The sequence below is a fragment of the Enhydra lutris genome, unplaced genomic scaffold (genome assembly GCF_002288905.1).
Source record: "Enhydra lutris kenyoni isolate GAN:26980312 unplaced genomic scaffold, ASM228890v2 scaffoldscaffold72, whole genome shotgun sequence".
In the NCBI taxonomy this organism is placed as follows: domain Eukaryota; kingdom Metazoa; phylum Chordata; class Mammalia; order Carnivora; family Mustelidae; genus Enhydra; species Enhydra lutris.
In genome coordinates, this window is record NW_019154156.1 from 5020375 (window position 1) to 5037055 (window position 16681).

The window sequence follows — 16681 nt, forward strand, 5'->3', positions numbered from 1 at the left end:
CAGCTTAATGAATGGTTATGAGGATTAAATAAGACACAAGACCGAGTCTTTGGAAGACAAAGTCAGAAAAGCAGGAACTGCTTGCTAGGAGAAAGATTTTGAGTGGTGGGCTGCTCTCTGAGTTCGTATGCTCCTTGTTACCAGGTGAATCCAAGCAGGGCGTACAAGGAGGCTATTTGTCAGGAATGCTATAGAAGGGCATCCAATGGGGGTTGCATCAGATGACCTATGGGGTCTATTTCAAGTTCTATTTTTGTTACTCTCTGTAGGGTGTCTCCTGCTTTCAAAATGTTCCTCTCCCCACCCATACCCCATAGTGTTAGTATCTGGCACAACTCATAGGTACTAAAGGTAAGGCTAACCATAGGAAGAACTAGGTGGACAATAGATATCTAGACCTACAGAACTAATCAGTGTTGAAATCACAGGAGTTATAAATGGACTTTTCCATTAAGCCAGCTAGAATCCAAGATAGTGGGGAAATTCCAGGTATCCGCTAGTCAGGCATCCTATTTCACTTCTGTTGCATTGTTCTAATCCTTTGGGGGCTTCTCCAAGATACCCAGAGGTCAGTATACATATGCAGACTTTTTTTTTTTTTTAAATAAACCATTATGCTGAAGCCTAAATGTAGAAAAGAGAAGCTCTAACTCTTGCTAAGGGGGAGCAGAAGAGTGCAGGGAGGAGGCTGAAATCTTACCCACTGGTTCCTTCTCACCCACTCTGAAACCCCTGGTATGAACATTACTGTTTCAGCCCCTGCCTGTTTTCAGCTTTCCTCTTGACTCTTTTGCTTTCTGGACTCTGATGGCAGCTGTTATCACTCCAGCTGCAGAGGGGATGGGAGGCAACTTCCTGTTATTTTATCCTGCCATCCCTGTGGGGGTGAGACATTCCCTCCCCCACTTGCTGTCAGTTGTAGAATGTGAGCCTAGATGCAGCCTTCTTGTGACTGGGTCTGGAAGAAGACTGGTAGTCACCAGGCCACTGTTCGAAGGCATCTGGTGGGCAGAGCAGGCAACAGGCACTACTGATAAGTGTGTCTCTGACTGAGGGAAGGGAAGGATGAGTGGCTAAGAGGCAGGTTAAGTGGGTTGTGCAGAAAATAAGTTAAGGGTTGTTGCATGAATGATGGGAGAGGAGGAAAAGGGAAGGATTCTGGTGAATATATGAGAGAGAGTTATAGTTTCTGGCTGTGAGATTATTTGGGTTCTGGGTCCATTAAGGAATGGAGGGGGGTCAGAGTGATATGATGATCCATTTTTCCGTAGTCCTGTATTTTTAGTGAGTCTTTTCTTTGTATTGGGTGTAAATAATACAAAGAGGATTAAGCATGGAGCTTGCTTAATCCTGTGGGAAGATAAGGAGATATATAAAACTGGACATATTAAACCATGTTTTACCTTTGGACAATCTCAATAACCCTTACAATTATTTCCGATGTATTATCAGCCTCATTTTATAAAGGAGGTGATCAAGGTTTCTAATGCAAAATTTTAGTGACTCACCCAGTTAGGCACCAAGTAAGTGCCAGAACTGGGCAATGGACCCCAAGCTCTTTTACTGTCCACTATAGCACACACAGAGGACTAGGACTGAGTTAGGCTTTGAGAGAAGGGCAAGACTTCACACACAGAAGAGCAGGGATTCCAGGTAGGCCAGAAGGTGAGAATCAAGGGATCTGTGATAGACCAGTTTGGGTTTCGCTGGAGTGAAGTAGGAGATGAGGTGGTAAAGATAAATACAAAGGATGCTAGGGAGAGTTTTAACCCACTGAGCCACCCAGGTACCCCTTGCTAGGGAGAGTTTTAAATGGCTAGCTAAGAACTGCAGGGAAAGGAAGCCTGATTTAGAGGGGAAGATGTTGATGGCAAAACCGAAGTGTTTTAGAAAACTCATTTGGTGGTGATGCATAGAAAGACCTAGAAGTAGGGGGAAAATGGAATCGGAAATATGTTAGGAGGTTGGAATAGCATAGGTCTGACAAACAGCATAGTGGTGGTAATAGAATGTAGATTCGAGAGGACAGAGGCCTGGGCTTGTGGATGCTTTTCAGCATTATGGTGTTTGAACGAGTGTCCACTGTGAGCAATTGCCACTGTGAAGAGAAAAAAATGGTTGGTGAGGGGTGTCAATGGATTTTGGTTTCAGCCCCAGTTCTGGAGGTTCTGGAGTAACTTACTTACATTATCTGGCTGAACCTTTGATTCTTTATGTTAAAGTGGGGCTAATAACATTTTACAGGATGGTTGTGAGGATCAAGTTTGATCAATGTTTGACTCTGTGCATCTGTCTACAGTTTCTGGCAGACTGGTGAAATGTGGGGGATGTTGTCATCAATGAAAAAAACAATACAAACCAACAGAAAGCCAATACTTAATTCACTACATTTCCAGAAGGTAATGGATAATATGTTATCTAATATAAATAGAACCACGGTTCACCATTCAGTTCTGCCTCGGATCAGATATCAGGCAAATTGAAAGAACTGTCTCCTGAGAATCATTCTGTTCTGTTAGCCAAGGGGATTATACAGCATGATATCCGTCAAGAGCAAATGTTAGTTAATTCTTAATTGATAGCTCAGCCACTGCAACTGGCTCCATTCAACAGTAATTATTCTCATGTGGCTTGTTCAAGTCAATTGTGAGACCCCCCCCCCCCCCCCCCCCCCCCGGCACCTTCAGAAGTGTACGAAAGCAAAAGCCTTAAGGTACTTAAAAAGGTAAACAGTTATTTTTCTTACTTCGGAGATTCAATTTTATTTGCCCGAAAGCTCGGGTGGTGTGATTCTCACCACTAAAAGCAAAAGCAGCACATGGCTGATAACGCCACCAGTTAACAATTCAGAGCTGGGTCGGGGTTTCTACGATTCTCTTCCAAACCTTTCCCGAGCTTTTGAAGTTCTCAATTCCCCATCTAAGGGAACACCCAGCAGCCCCAAGATAAAAGGGCAGAGGAGAGAGCTGGCGGCTTCCTTTATTTGCATGACTTAAAGCTAGCCATTTTCTGCTCCACGCGCCGCGGGACTCGTACTTGCCCGTGACACAGAAGCAATTGTTCTTTCTTAGAAAGGGGGCTGGGGTGGGCTAGTTTCGTTTCCGCTCTGGGTGGTAGTAAATGCGCCGAGATTAGTTCAAAACACGACCCGCAAGGCTCTTCCCCATACCATCACCTCCTTTTCTTAAAGATAGCAGGAAAGGCAACATCTACACCCTCAACCACCACCCCCTCCCAGCCCCAGTCTCGCTCGGAGAGGAATGTATAAAATTAGTTGCCTCCTCTGACTGACGGCCCCCCGGCCCAATCGGCGGGCGCCCGGGCGCGGCCGGCCCCACCCCCTTGCGAACGCTCTTTGGTTAATTCCCGCGGGGAGGGAGGAGAGAAGGCGAGTGGGAGGGGGGAGGGGAGGTACCTGGAACTGGGAGTGATGTCAGCTCCCAGCTCGGTGCCTGCCCGGATTCCTGACATGGTGTAGGGCCGGCGGGGTGGGGAAGGCGGGAGCGGGACAGGAAAGGGTTCGGGCTGAGAGCCTGCGGCGGGGTCGCCGCGCCGGGGCTTTGAACTCGGACGGAAGGTGAACCAGAACTTTTGGAAGTAGTGCCGGCGGCTCTCCACCCCCCAGGTAAGGGCGTTTGGCTCGTCTCAGAGACCGGAGGGAAGGGGTACCGTTGTGTGGTTGCAGCTGGGTGTTGCAGCTGCTCCTCCTCTTCCCCGGCTCGATTTCCTTTCCAACTCACTCCTGTTTCCCCGGGGGAACGGGAACTTTTGGGGGGAAAGGGCTTAACTCCTAGGGCTCCCAGCTAGCACATATGTGAAAAGTACCTCCACGGTGGACGTGTAAGGTATTGTCTGTTTCCTTAGACCCCCACACCGTGGTATCCCAGTAATACTTGAGAACCCCGATTAGAGAACGTGTGTGTGTGTGTGTGTGTGTGTGTGTGTGTGTGTGTCTGTTGGGGAGCGGTATTTAAAGATGTCACAAGTTTATAAAATTTCGGCTCAAAAATTATGCCCCTTGAGAGAGAACGAAAGGTTTGTATTTTTTTAGTTTCCCTGTGGCCTGTTACACGGTGATTTAAATGAAAGAATATCATTGTTATTCTTAATATTCTTATATATCAATGTAAAAGTGTCTTATATGGTCTAGTCAGGTTGTGAGAAATTCACTTGGGGTGTTTTAATTATGAGCTGTGGGAAAACTCGTCTCTTGGGGGCACACTTCTAAAACTCCCAACTCCTTTTCACTCTGACATTTTAACAGAATTTCTTTCATGGTCAACTGTGATCTGGAGGGGTTAGGAAAGCTGCTGAGAATCTTCAGATCTGCTCCCTGTGGCTGCCTGAGAAAAGGATGAGGGCTTGTAGTTACGTTTTCAAGGATCATTTTTGGAAAATCGAGTTTTCACAGGGAAATGGGGTGAAAGGCGGGGCATACAAACTCTTAATTACAGGAGCATGGCTTTTTCAACATGTGGGACCCAAAACAAATCCTTCCTTTCAATAAGAAGTGCAGAGAGCAATAGAAGAAGAACTTGATTTAGTGTCCAGGTTTGGAAGTTAGGAAAAGCACTTGGCTGTTGGGAGGAAAAGATATTTTGAGAAGTGGAAGTATAGAATTCTGATTTTTGTTTATTTCCTGTTTGAAACCTTTTTCCTGTTGGGAGATCTTGTGTCCCCAGGTTGCTAATCCGTTGTGATTGACTTTCTGGGGAACAGAATTAACTCCATAAACTGATTCAGAACCCTCACTTATCAGTGCTTGAGGCTCTTTCTTTTGGAGAAGAAGAAAAACAAAACAAAACAAACACCTCGTATGGGCTGAGACTTGGGAGTCAAGTTTCCCTTTTCATTCATCACTGTTCCTCAGCAGTGAGGATCCTTCTGTTGCCTGGTCTGGTGTGAACTTTATAGTGATGCAAAAGCTGCATCCCAGGTGCCTTGAATGAAAGAGAATTTCCAGGAGGTGAGGAAAGAAAGAAAAGGCACATTAAGTCTTATCAACCCATGGGGAGAAATAGGGAACACAGGACTTCATAGACCAGGTTCTCCATCTTTCTAGCTGATGACAGATTTCAGAGCTAGAAAGAAGTGTTTTGTTTTGCAGTTGTTTATAAAACACCTGGGTCTGTATTATTCTTGGTTCTTGAAAAAAATTAGTACGGGGTGGATAAGGAGCATTCTTTTTACAAAGGGAAGGTGTGTTTTCCTGGAAAAGTTAAGGCCATTTTAATTTTGGTTTGTGTTTTTGGGCTAAGAAATAGCAATTGCTTAATGGCTGTGAAATGGGTCTCTTCTGTTTGTTCCATGGGAAGTACATAAAACACACTGTATTTTCCAGTGTACTTTTTCAGTGGGAAAGAGGATGTAATGTAGAATTCCTGGGGGTTAATGTGAGCTCACTGGAGCCTTGGTTGATAGAGTGTTCAAAGTGCAGTTTGTAATCACCAGTCAAGTAAAGAGCGTCTTTACGGTGTTAGGTTGATGTGCCAAATTCTAGTTTACGCTTTCGGGGAAACTAGTCCTGGCTTAGAGACTTGAATATGCTAATGCTTTAAATTTCATTCGCGGTTTGAGTAATAACACTTACTTTATGTACTTAATTTTAACAATATTTATTTCCCTTTCTCTGCGTTTATAAGGCAGATATGGTATAGTAAAACAAAGTACTCCTAAAGGACAGAATTTGAAAGATAAATTGAGTCATTGAGAAGGGTAAGATCAGGTTTTGGTTAAATTCTCTTTAGCCAGCAACTATCATACTTCCAATAGCTACTTTAAAAAAATAGGATAATCTGGCCTTTGTGGGCAGGTAGATGTTGACTTGAAATGAAGGGCACAATGTAGTTCCAGATCAATAGAGCCTAATTTCAAGGGCATCATAGACATTTTTTGGAAACAAGTTCAGTGAGAGAGCTTAACTGCTTATGTAGTCTTTTTGTTACTCACTGTACCAGCATGAGATAAATGAGAACAAGGTCACTTTTCCCCTCTTACCAACTAGCTGACTCCTTGTTAAAAACATGCCTTTCATATTCAGGAAATATTTGTATTTTTATAGTTAGTTTAGATTATCTTGGTAGTTTGTTATATTAAAATTAGCCTGTTGAGTTTTTCATCTTCCATTTAAAAAGGTTTCCAGGGTGCCTGGGTGGCTCAGTTGATTTCGATTCACATCATGATCTCGGGATCCTGGGATTGAGCCCCACACTGGGCTCCCCCCTTGGTGGGGAGTCTCGTTGGGATTCTCTCTCTCCCTCTCCCCTCTGACCCATGCTCACTCGCTCTTCAAAAAAGATTGTCAAATTCCGAATAGCACATTGTTCAAACTGTTAACTGAAAGAAGACCTCATTCATCTGATTCTGTCTTTTCAAAGATATTATTACATTTCTGACCTGATCTGAATTACCTTTTCAAAACAAGGAGTGAAAGAATGACTATTCATTTATACTGGGTGTGTGTCTTGATTCTTTATTAAAGAAATACTGCTTCAGAGTGGAAAGATAGGCAAGAGATATTGTGTAATGATGGCCTATTTATTCCCAGAGATTTCCCTAGAAAGCCATATTAGTTCTGAAGTTAAGTAAAAAAAGTCACAATTGAGCAGCCAATCGTGAAATATTTCAGTGAGCTGGGATTATTATTATTATTTGTTTTAGCTGTGGTTGAACAGATGGGTGTAAATATGAGATGCAAAGCTGTCGAGATTAGTGACACTGGGTGTTGTTTGGGGATAAATGGAACAAAGTGTCTTCTGGCCACCAGTTCCCTTCAACTAAAGGTTGATAATTTCACAGTTAAATCAGTCATCAAACCATCCAAAAATGGACACTGTCCTAAAACTGCTCTGGGCTTGTGCAGTTGATTCAGCTCTAGTTTATTATTGCCATTTTTTCTCCTCAAACTCTTCACCATGCATGTCAGAACCTTTTTCCTAGTCAAAAAAGCTGAGAGCTTTTGTCACATATGTTACAACCACAGAGACTGATGCTTTATTCATTGGAGGTGATGGCTTAAAAAAAAAACAAACTGAACCAACCCACCCTACAAAAAATACAAAGACTCTTCTATTTCTTTTACGCTGTTTATTTTAAATCTTGTCATTATTGATGCCAGTTTGGTGTAAGTGGATGACAATGTTTCAAAAGGCCAAGTGGTGAGGATTACTTTTGCTTTAATATTTTTTTCCATTTTGAAGGATCTAAAATGCCAAACAACTGGATTTTAGATTAAAAAATGGGCTCCCCCAGGAATTTGAAGTTTGCACACTTGGTAGGCACCTTTGTTGGGAGAGGGGGTTCTGAGTGAAATGCGTACCGGTCTATATCCATTGAAGAGTTTGTATTTCTGAAATGTGGCTTTGGACCCTGAGTGTGGTCCTGGTGGGTGTGGTGTCACAGTTTGTGACTGGACTTGGGTTTTGTGTCTCCCCAGAACTTGCTGTGACTCACATTTTGACTGGCCCACATGCAAATTCTTGTTTTTGTTGGCAAGTATAATGAGTTAAGAATAGAAGGATCATTTGGTGGTTTTTGTACAGGGGTGTACCTAAAAATGTCCAAGACTGAAGGAATTGTACAAACTTAAATTGTAGTCAGCATCAATCATTCTGGCAAAGGCTCATGGCTCAACTGTGAATCCTGGAGGAAGAAGATCAAGTACTGTAAAGTTTGGGGCTGGCTGTAGATTTCACGGACACCCCCTGAACTCCAGAGGAAGGCTAGGTGTTTCCACATCTCTCTTAAATTTGGGAAATTAAGCATTTGACATAAAATAGATGTAAGTTCAGGAGAGCAGGTGGCTGATTCCGTGTGGGTGTGTGTGTTAACAAGGGCAAACTTAATTTTACCTGGTAGGAGAGAGTAAAGATGCTGTTTTCATCGACAAGCCCATTCATAAGCAAGTGGCCAATTTTTTTTTTTTAAAGATTTTATTTATTTATTTGATAGAGACAGCACAAGCAGGCAGAATGGCAGGCAGAGGGAGAGAGTGTACGCTCCCTGTAGAGCAAGGAGCCCGACGTGGGACTTGGTTCATGACCTGAGCCGCAGGCAGCCACTTAACCTATTGAGCCATCTAGGCATCCCAGTGGCCAAATTCTTTAGGCAGGCAAGGAGGTTCTTGGAAAGAAGGAGGAGGCTCAATGGGAAGGGTGTTCATTCTTTCATGCTATACATGTAGTGCTCTACCATATTGCTAAAGAGGCCTACGTTATCTTATATCTCTATATGTAGGATCTAGCTCGCAGGATCCAGTCCTTTTTTGCTGGCTCTTTGTCACCTTTCTTTCTATAATACTTGTACAGATGTCATCTCACCACCACAGAGTTTTATGAGGTTTTTGCGAGGACAGTTTATGGAGTTGACTTTATTGGGGAGAAAGTAAAAATAAGGCTAGAACTCGATGGCCTACTTTCTTAATATTCTAGCTTGTTGGTGTAACTGTAATTGCATAAGTCATGTTTCTGCAGCCATTATCTGTGTCTAAAGATGCTGCTGCTTATAACAACACGTAGTAGAGGGTTTTACTTGGTCTGAATCAGAATTTGGACACGCTCTACTACTCTTTATGAATGATAGAAGAGTTCAGTGAGCCTGTAGGGTCTCCTCTATATTAACTGGAAGTGAGTGAGTGGGAGGAAGGGAAACGGTGGAGGACTCTGAGGGAACACTCCCATTGAACCTGTGAGATGGCCAGAATGATTTATGTGAAGTCACCTGGTTCTCTCTGTTTTTATTCTGGGTCAGCTGCTGTGGATTCTTTCACACCCCCATCGGTTTTTAACTTTGTGCAACCAGAAAGCTTCTAAATGGGGAACTAAGGGGTGCCTGGGTGGCTCAGTGGGTTAAAGCCTCTGCCTTCAGCTCAGGTCATGATCTCAGGGTCTTGGGATCAAGCCCCGCATCAGGGTCTCTGCTCAGCGGCGAGCCTGCTTCCTCCTCTCTCCCTCTCTGCCTGCCTCTCTGCCTACTTGTGATCTCTGTCTGTCAAATAAATAAATAAAATCTTTAAAAACAAACAAACAAATAAATAAATAAATAGGGAATTAAGATTCTTTCAATGCTTTTTTTCTCCCCAGAGTACCTTGATTCTCTAGGGTGACTTGTGTTCTATGTCACCATATGGGGCAGACCCAGCTAGATGCCACCAGAATCCATCCCACTGATGTATTCCCTACAGCTAACCCCATTTTGTTTAATTTACCACTGTGGCCAGTTTGGCAGCGGGGGAAAGAAACAACAAAAACTCAATTTTTCCAGAGTCCCTTGTAGGGTGTCTAAGTGCTGTAGTCTTGGCAAATGCAATGGAAGTAGGTGGGTTGGGCTCCCTCCCCACTTTCAAAAGCTCTTACAAGAGGATGGCCTCTCTGAGCTTACCTTTTGGCCTTTGTACTTTTTTCCTCCTTGGAACATGAAGGCTGTTTTCTTTTTTCTTTTCTAAGATTTTCTTTCTTTGTTTGGGAGAGAGATAGAGACAGAGCATGAGCAGGGGGGAAGAGGCAGAGGGAAAGAGAGAAGCAGACTCCCCACTGAGCAGGGAGCCTGCTGGATCCCAGGACCCTGAGATCATGACCTGAGCTGAAGGCTGATGGTTCACCAACTGAGCCACCCAGGCGCCCCTGAAGGCTGTTTTCTAAGTGGAGAAGCCATCTTATGACCAAACACAAGAAGCTTAAGGGTTAAGTAGGCTAAGAAGCTGATGGCATTTTGAAACTGCTATACCAGACCTTGTCTGTCCATTTCTTGACTTTCTGGGAGAAAAAGAAAATCTCTGTTTGGTTAGACCACAAAAGTTGGGTCTGTTACTTGTAGCCAAATGTAATCCTGAGTCTAAATTTTAAAAAGTCATAGTTCATCTTTTCTCTAAGAGTTGAAAAGCAGCATTCTGTATAACAAGAGGGGTCAGTCTAAAGCCACACATACTCTCAGCTTGAATCCTGGCTTTGTTATTTATTATAATCTAGTATTGGCAAATGATTTAACTTCTCCGGGTCTCGGTTTTCCCATCTTTAAAACGGTGGTGCTGATATTTGTCTCATAGAATTTTTAGAAATAATTTCAAAATAGTTAGAAATTATTAATAAAAATAATAATGGCACATTAGGCACAGAGATTTATAACAAATGGTGCAGCTACTCCTGAGGGAGAGTGTAATGGGGAGCCTGTAGAGGATGAGGCAAGTAATTCAACTTCTAGTAGGTTCTCAGTAAACATAGATTGAAGGACTAAATGGTATATTAGCTTTTTAGCTGTAACCACTCGCCTGCATGTAATTGCCATTTGGCCAGTGCCCATCTCTTCTCCTCAGCTCTACCCACGTACACCAGAATACTTGGAGCACTTCTGTCTTCCAACTTTGTTTGAAAGGGATCTCCTTATGAAAAATTTATTAGCTATAGCCTGGGGATGAAGGGTGTGGACTCCAGAGTCAGGTAAGTGTAGATTAGAATCCCTTGTCCCTTTTGGCTTTGTGCTTTTGTCTTCTGTGAAATGGGAATACTTGGGTGGTTATGAGGGCTAAATATGATAATACATTGTTTAAGGAATTCTTGGCCTTGGAATGAGGTCCTCTTGCAGATGTAAGAACAAAACAGCCTTTACCCTGGAGAATATTCACATATGGGAGATGGGGGCAGAAAGGAAATAGCCCATAATAATAAACAGATTTAGACTACTGTTTAGCTGTTAAAATGGTTGGAAAAAAATGTTGACTTATAGTATGTCTATTATGTATTAAGCAAAACAGCCAAGCAGTTCTGTATAGTTTATATTTGTTAATACATGAAAAATTATTAAATGGGTGACTCATGAGAGCCAAGCATGGCAGTGAAGATGAAAGGGGCTTTAATTTTTTTAAAAAGCACATTAATGTTTATTTTATAACATTCATGCATTAGTCCTGAAATATAAAAAGCATTAAAGTTAAAAAAATCAGTTTGTTGGGTCTTTGGGAGGTAGGTGTGGGAAGATCAGATGAGGTAGATCAGTCACTCAAATAAAGGGTTGAGTTAGCTGGGATCCCTAAAGGAGGTGGGATTTGAATGAGTCTTGAAGGAGTAGGAGAATTTGAGGAGGCAACGATGGTGGGGGGGCGACAGAGAGAGATGAGCATGCTGGGCTTTGCTGTGAAATGTAGAGTGCAGTGAAATTAATTTTAGAGAAAGATAAAGTACAGAGATCCATATTAAGAGATGTAATGGAGTCAGCCCTTAGAGGGTTAAGAGAGTGACAAGATTATGCTTTAAATGAGATTTTTTTTAAAGGTGGGGAGAATTATGAAAATTACGTTATAAAGATGACTTTAGAAATAGTATGTTGGATATTATTGGAATATAAGTGGTGAGGAGTGGGGAGAGGGGCAAAACACCATTAATCGAGAAAGGCATCAGGGTGCATGGATGGCTCAGTCAGTTAAGCATCTGACTCTTGGTTTTTGGCTCAGTCATGATCTCAGGATCCGAAGATTGAGCCCCATGTTGGGCTGCATGCTCAGTGCAGAGTCTGCTTGGGATTCGCTCCCTCTCCTTCTGCCCCTCCCACCACTCGCGTGTGTGCGCTGGCTCTCTCTTTCTCTTTCTCGCTCTCATAAAATAAATAAAATCTTAAGAAAAATGGCACGCAAGTGAAAGTTGAGTTTTAATGGGAAGTAAATTCCTGGAGTTGGAGTTGGAGATTCCATCATGACCCATAATAACTGACCTTTTTCTTCTCGTTATATAAATGGGTAAAGTAATAGTACTTGTCTTTCTAGGTTTTTAGATTTAGAATGACAGTAACAATAATAGTAATAGCTAATGCTTACACATACTTGGTATGTACCAAGCACTGCTCTAAGCACCTTACATATTTTAACTTGGATTTAATACCTACATCAGCCCAAAGAAAAGGTATTGTTGTTATTCCTAAATTACAGAAGAATCTGAGCCACAGAGAGGCTAGACGAATTTCCCTAGATTGGGCATGTTGGACACAGTATTTTTTAAATGTAAATTCAATTAATTAACATAAAATGTATTATTAGTTTCAGAGGTAGAGGTCAGTGATTCATCATCAGTCTTATATCATACCCATTGCTCATTACATCACATGACCTCCTTAATGTCCATCACCCAATTACCCCATCCCTCTACCCACCTCCCTCCAGCACTCTCAGTTTGTTTCCTATGATTAAGTCTCTTGTGGTTTGTCTCCCTCTCTGATTTTGTCATGTTTTATTTTTTCCTCTCTTCCCCTATGCTTCCCTGTTTTGTTTCCCAAATTCCTTGTGAGTGAGATCATATAATTGTCTTTCTCAGATTTATTTCCCTTAACATAATTCCCTCTAGTTCTATCCGCATTGTTGTAAGTGGCAAGGTTTCATTCTCTTTGATGGCTGAGTATTCCTGTGTGTGTGTGTGGGGGGGGATGTATGTACACCACGTCTTCTTTATCCATTCATCTGTTGATGGACATCTGAGCTCTTTCCATAGTTTGGCTACTGTGGACATTGCTGCTATAAACATAAGGGTGCAGGTGCCCCTTTGGATCAGTGCATTTGTATCTTTGGGGTAAATACCCAGTAATGCAGTTGTAGGGTTATAGGGTAGCTCTGTTTTCAACTTTTTGAGGAACCTCCATACTGTTCTGCAGAGTGGCTGCCCCAGCTTGCATTCCCACCAACAGTGTAGGAGAGTTCCCCTTTCGCTTCATCTTCACCAACACCTGTCATTTCTTGACTTGTTAATTTTAGTCATTCTGACTGGTGTGAGGTGATAGCTCATTGTAGCTTTGATTTGTATTTCTGTGATACCACGTGATGTTGAGCATTTTTTCATGTGTCTGTTGGCCATCTGGATGTCTTTAGAGAAATGTCTGTTCATATCTGCTGCCCATTTCTTGACTGGATTTTTTGTTCTTTGGGTGTTGAGTTTGATAAGTTCTTTATAGATTTTAGATACTAGCCCTTTATCTGATATGTCATTTGCGAATATCTTCTCCCATTTTGTCAGTTGTCTTTTGGTTTTGTCTCCTGTTTCTTTTGCTATGCAAAAGCTTTTTAACTTGATGAAGTCCCAGTAGTTCATTTTTGCCTGTGAAGACATGTCTAGCAAGAAGTAGCTGTGGCCAAGGTCACAGAGTTTGCTGCCTGTGTTCTTCTCTAGGATTTTGATGGATTCCTGCCTAACATTGAGGCGTTTCATCTATTTTGTCTTTTTTTGTGTAGCTTGTAAGGAAATGGTCCAGTTTCATTCTTCTGCATGTCCAGTTTTCGCAGTACCATTTCTTGAGGAGACTGTCTTTTTTCCATTGGGTATTCTTTCCTGCTTTGTCAAAGATTAGACAACCATAGAGTTGAGGGTCCATTTCTGGGTTCTCAGTTTGGTACCATTGATCTGTGTGTCTGTTTTTGTGTCAGTACCATACTGTTTTGCTGATGACAGCTTTGTAATAGAACTTGAAGTCCAGAATTGTGATGCCTCCAGATTTGGTTTTCTTTTTCAGAATTACTTGGGTATTCAGGGTCTTTTCTGGTTCAATACAAATTTTAGTTTTGTTTCAGCTCTGTGAAAAATGTTGATGGTGTTTTGATAGGGATTACGTGGGATGTGTAGATTGCTTTGCATAGCATAGACATTTTAACAATATTTGTTCTTCAGTCCATGAGCATGGAATGTTTTTCCATTTCTTTGTGTCTTCCTCAATTTCTTTCATAAATGTTCTGTAGTTTTCAGAGTACAGATCCTTTTACTTCTTTGGTTAGGTTTATTTCTAGGTATCTTTTGGTTTTTGGTGAAATTGTAAATGGGATCGACTCTTTAATTTCTCTTTCTTCTGTCTCATTGTTACTGTATAGAAATGCAACTGATTTATGTGCATTGATTTTATATCCTGCCATGTTGCTGAATTCCTGCACGAGTGCTAGCAATTTTGGCTTGGAGTCTTTTGGGTTTTCTACATAGTGTATCATGTCATCTGCAAAGAATGGAGTTTGACTTTCTTGCTGATTGAGATGCCTTTTATTTCTTTTTGTTGTCTGATTGCTGAGGCTTGGACTACTATGTTGAAGAGTAGTGGTGAGAGTGGACATCCCTGCCGTATTCCTAAACTTAGGGGAAAAGCTCTCAGTGTTTCCTCATTGAGGATGATATTTGCTGTGGGTTTTTCATAGATGGCTTTTATGTTATTGAAGTATGTTTCCTCTATCCCTACACTGCAGAGTTTTTCTCAAAAGAGGATGTTGTATTTTGTCAAATGCTTTTTCTGTATCTGTGGAGAGGATCATACGGTTCTTGTCCTTTCTTTTATAAATGTGATGTATGACATTGATTTGTGGATGTTGAACCACCCTTGCAGCCCAGGAATAAATACCACTTGGTTGTGGTGAAAATCCCTTTAATGTACTGTTGGATCCTATTAGCTATATCTTGGTGATAATTTTTGCATCTGTGTTCATCAGGGATATTGGTCTGTCATTCTTCTTATTGGTGGGGTCTTTGTCTGGTTTTGGGATCAAGGTAATGCTAGCCTCCTAGAATGAGTTTGGAAGTTTTTCTTCCATTCGTATTTTTTGAAACAGCTTCAGAAGAGTAGGTATTAATTCTTTAACTGTTTGGTAGATTCTGCTGGGAAGCCATCTGGGCCTGGACTGTTGTTTGTTGGGAGATTTTTGATTACTGCTCCACTTTCTTTGCTGATTATGGGTCTGTTCAGGTTTTCTATCTTCCTGTTTCAGTTTTGGTAGTTAATATGTCTCTAGGAATGCATCCGTTTCTTCTAGGTTGCCTAATTTGTTAGCATATTGTTGCTCATAATATGTACTTGTAACTGTATTTCTTCAGTGTTGGTTATGATCTCTCTTCTTCCACTCATGACTTTATTTCGATCCTTACTCTTTTCTTTTTGCTAAGTCCAGGAAAGGGTTAATCAATCTTATTCTTGTTATTTAATAATTATCTTATTCTTTCAAAGAACCAGCTCCTGTTCTACTGTTCTTAGTTCATTGATTTCTGCTCTGATCTTTATTATTTCTCTTCTCCTGCTGGATTTAGGATTTATTTACTGTTCTTTCTCCAGCTTTTTTAGGTATAAGATTAGGTTGTGTATTTGAGACCTTTGTTTCTTTCTTTTTTTAAATTTCTTTTTCATTGTTCCAAAATTCATTGTTTCTGTACCACACCTAGTGCTCCATGAAATATGTGCTCTCCTTAATACCCATCACCAGGCTCACCCAATCCCCCACTCCCCTCCCCTCCAAAACCCTTGGTTTGTTTCTCAGAGTCCACAGTCTCTCATGGTTTGTCTCCCCCTCTGATTTCCCACAACTCCCTTCTCCTCTCCATCTCCCAATGACCTCCGTGTTATTTCTTATGCACAAGTAAGTGAACCATATGATAATTGATTCTCTCTGCCTGACTTATTTCACTCAACATAATCTCCTCCAGTCCTGTCCATGTTGGTACAAAAGTCATCCTTTCTGATGGAGGCATAATACTCCATTGTATATATGGATCATATCTTCTTTATCCATTCATCTGTTGAAGGGCATCTTGGTTCTTTCCACAGTTTGGCAACTGTGGCCATTGCTGCTATGAACATTGGGGGTACAGATGGCCCTTCTTTTCACTACATCTCTATCTTTGGCGTAAATACCCCATAGTGCAATTGCAGGGTCATGGGGTGGCTCTAGTTTTAATTTCTTAAGGAATCTCCACACTGTTTCCGAAAGTGGCTGCACCAACTTGCATTCCCACCAACAGTATAAGAGGGTTCCCCTTTCTCCACATCTCTCCAACACACATTGTTTACTGTCTTGTTAATGTTGGCCATTTTAACTGGTGTCAGGTGGTATCTCAGTGTGGCTTTGATTTGAATCTCCCTGATGGCTAGTGATGATGAACATTTTTTCATGTATCTGTTAGCCATTTGTATGTCTTCTTTGGAGAAGTGTCTGTTCATGTCTTCTGCCCATTTTTTGACATGATTATCTGTTTTGTGTGTGTTGAGATTGAGAAGTTCTTTATAGATCTTGGATATCAGCCCTTTGTCTGTATTGTCATTTGTGAATATCTTCTCCCATTCCTTGGGTTGCTTCTTTGTTTTGTTGACTTTTTCCTTTGCTATGCAGAAACTTGATCTTGATGAAGTTCCAAAAGTTCATTTTCGCTTTTGTTTTCTTTGCCTTTGGCTACAGGTGTTGAAAGAAGTTGCTGTGGCCGATGTTGAAGAAGTTACTGCCTATGTTCTCCTCTAGGATTTTGATAGATTCCTGCATCACGTAGACGTCTTTTATCCATTTCAAGTTTATCTTTGTGTATGGTGTAAGAGAATAGTCAAGTTTCATTCTTCTATACATAGCTGTCCAATTTTCCCAGCACCATTTATTGAAGAGACTGTCTTTTTTCCACTGTATATTTTTTCCCGCTTTGTCGAAGATTATTTGACCATAGAGTTGAGGGTCCATATCTGGGCTCTCCACTCTGTTCCACTGGAGACCCTTCTTGTTTCTTGAGAAAGGTTTGTGTTGCTTTATGTTTCCCTCTTAGGATTGCCTTTGCTTCATCCCAAACGTTTTGAACATTTGTATTTTTATTTTCATTTATTTCCATGAATTTATAAATATTCTTCTTTAATTTCCAGGTTTACCCATTTATTCTTTAGTGGGATGCTCTTTAGTCTCCAGGCATTTGAGTTCTTTCCAAAT

General features: G+C 41.5%; 1 protein-coding gene across 5 annotated transcripts in view; it reads left to right on the top strand.

Moving 5' to 3' along the window:
• The first annotated feature begins 3572 nt into the window (after window positions 1-3572).
• LOC111159943 (PPFIA binding protein 1) overlaps window positions 3573-16681 on the top strand; it is a 174542-nt gene continuing 161433 nt past the window's right edge. For all 5 annotated transcript variants that reach the window (XM_022522637.1, XM_022522640.1, XM_022522639.1 and 2 more), the window contains exon 1: window positions 3573-3625. The gene's annotated coding sequence lies outside the window, so the exon portion shown is untranslated. The remainder of the gene's footprint in view (window positions 3626-16681) is intronic.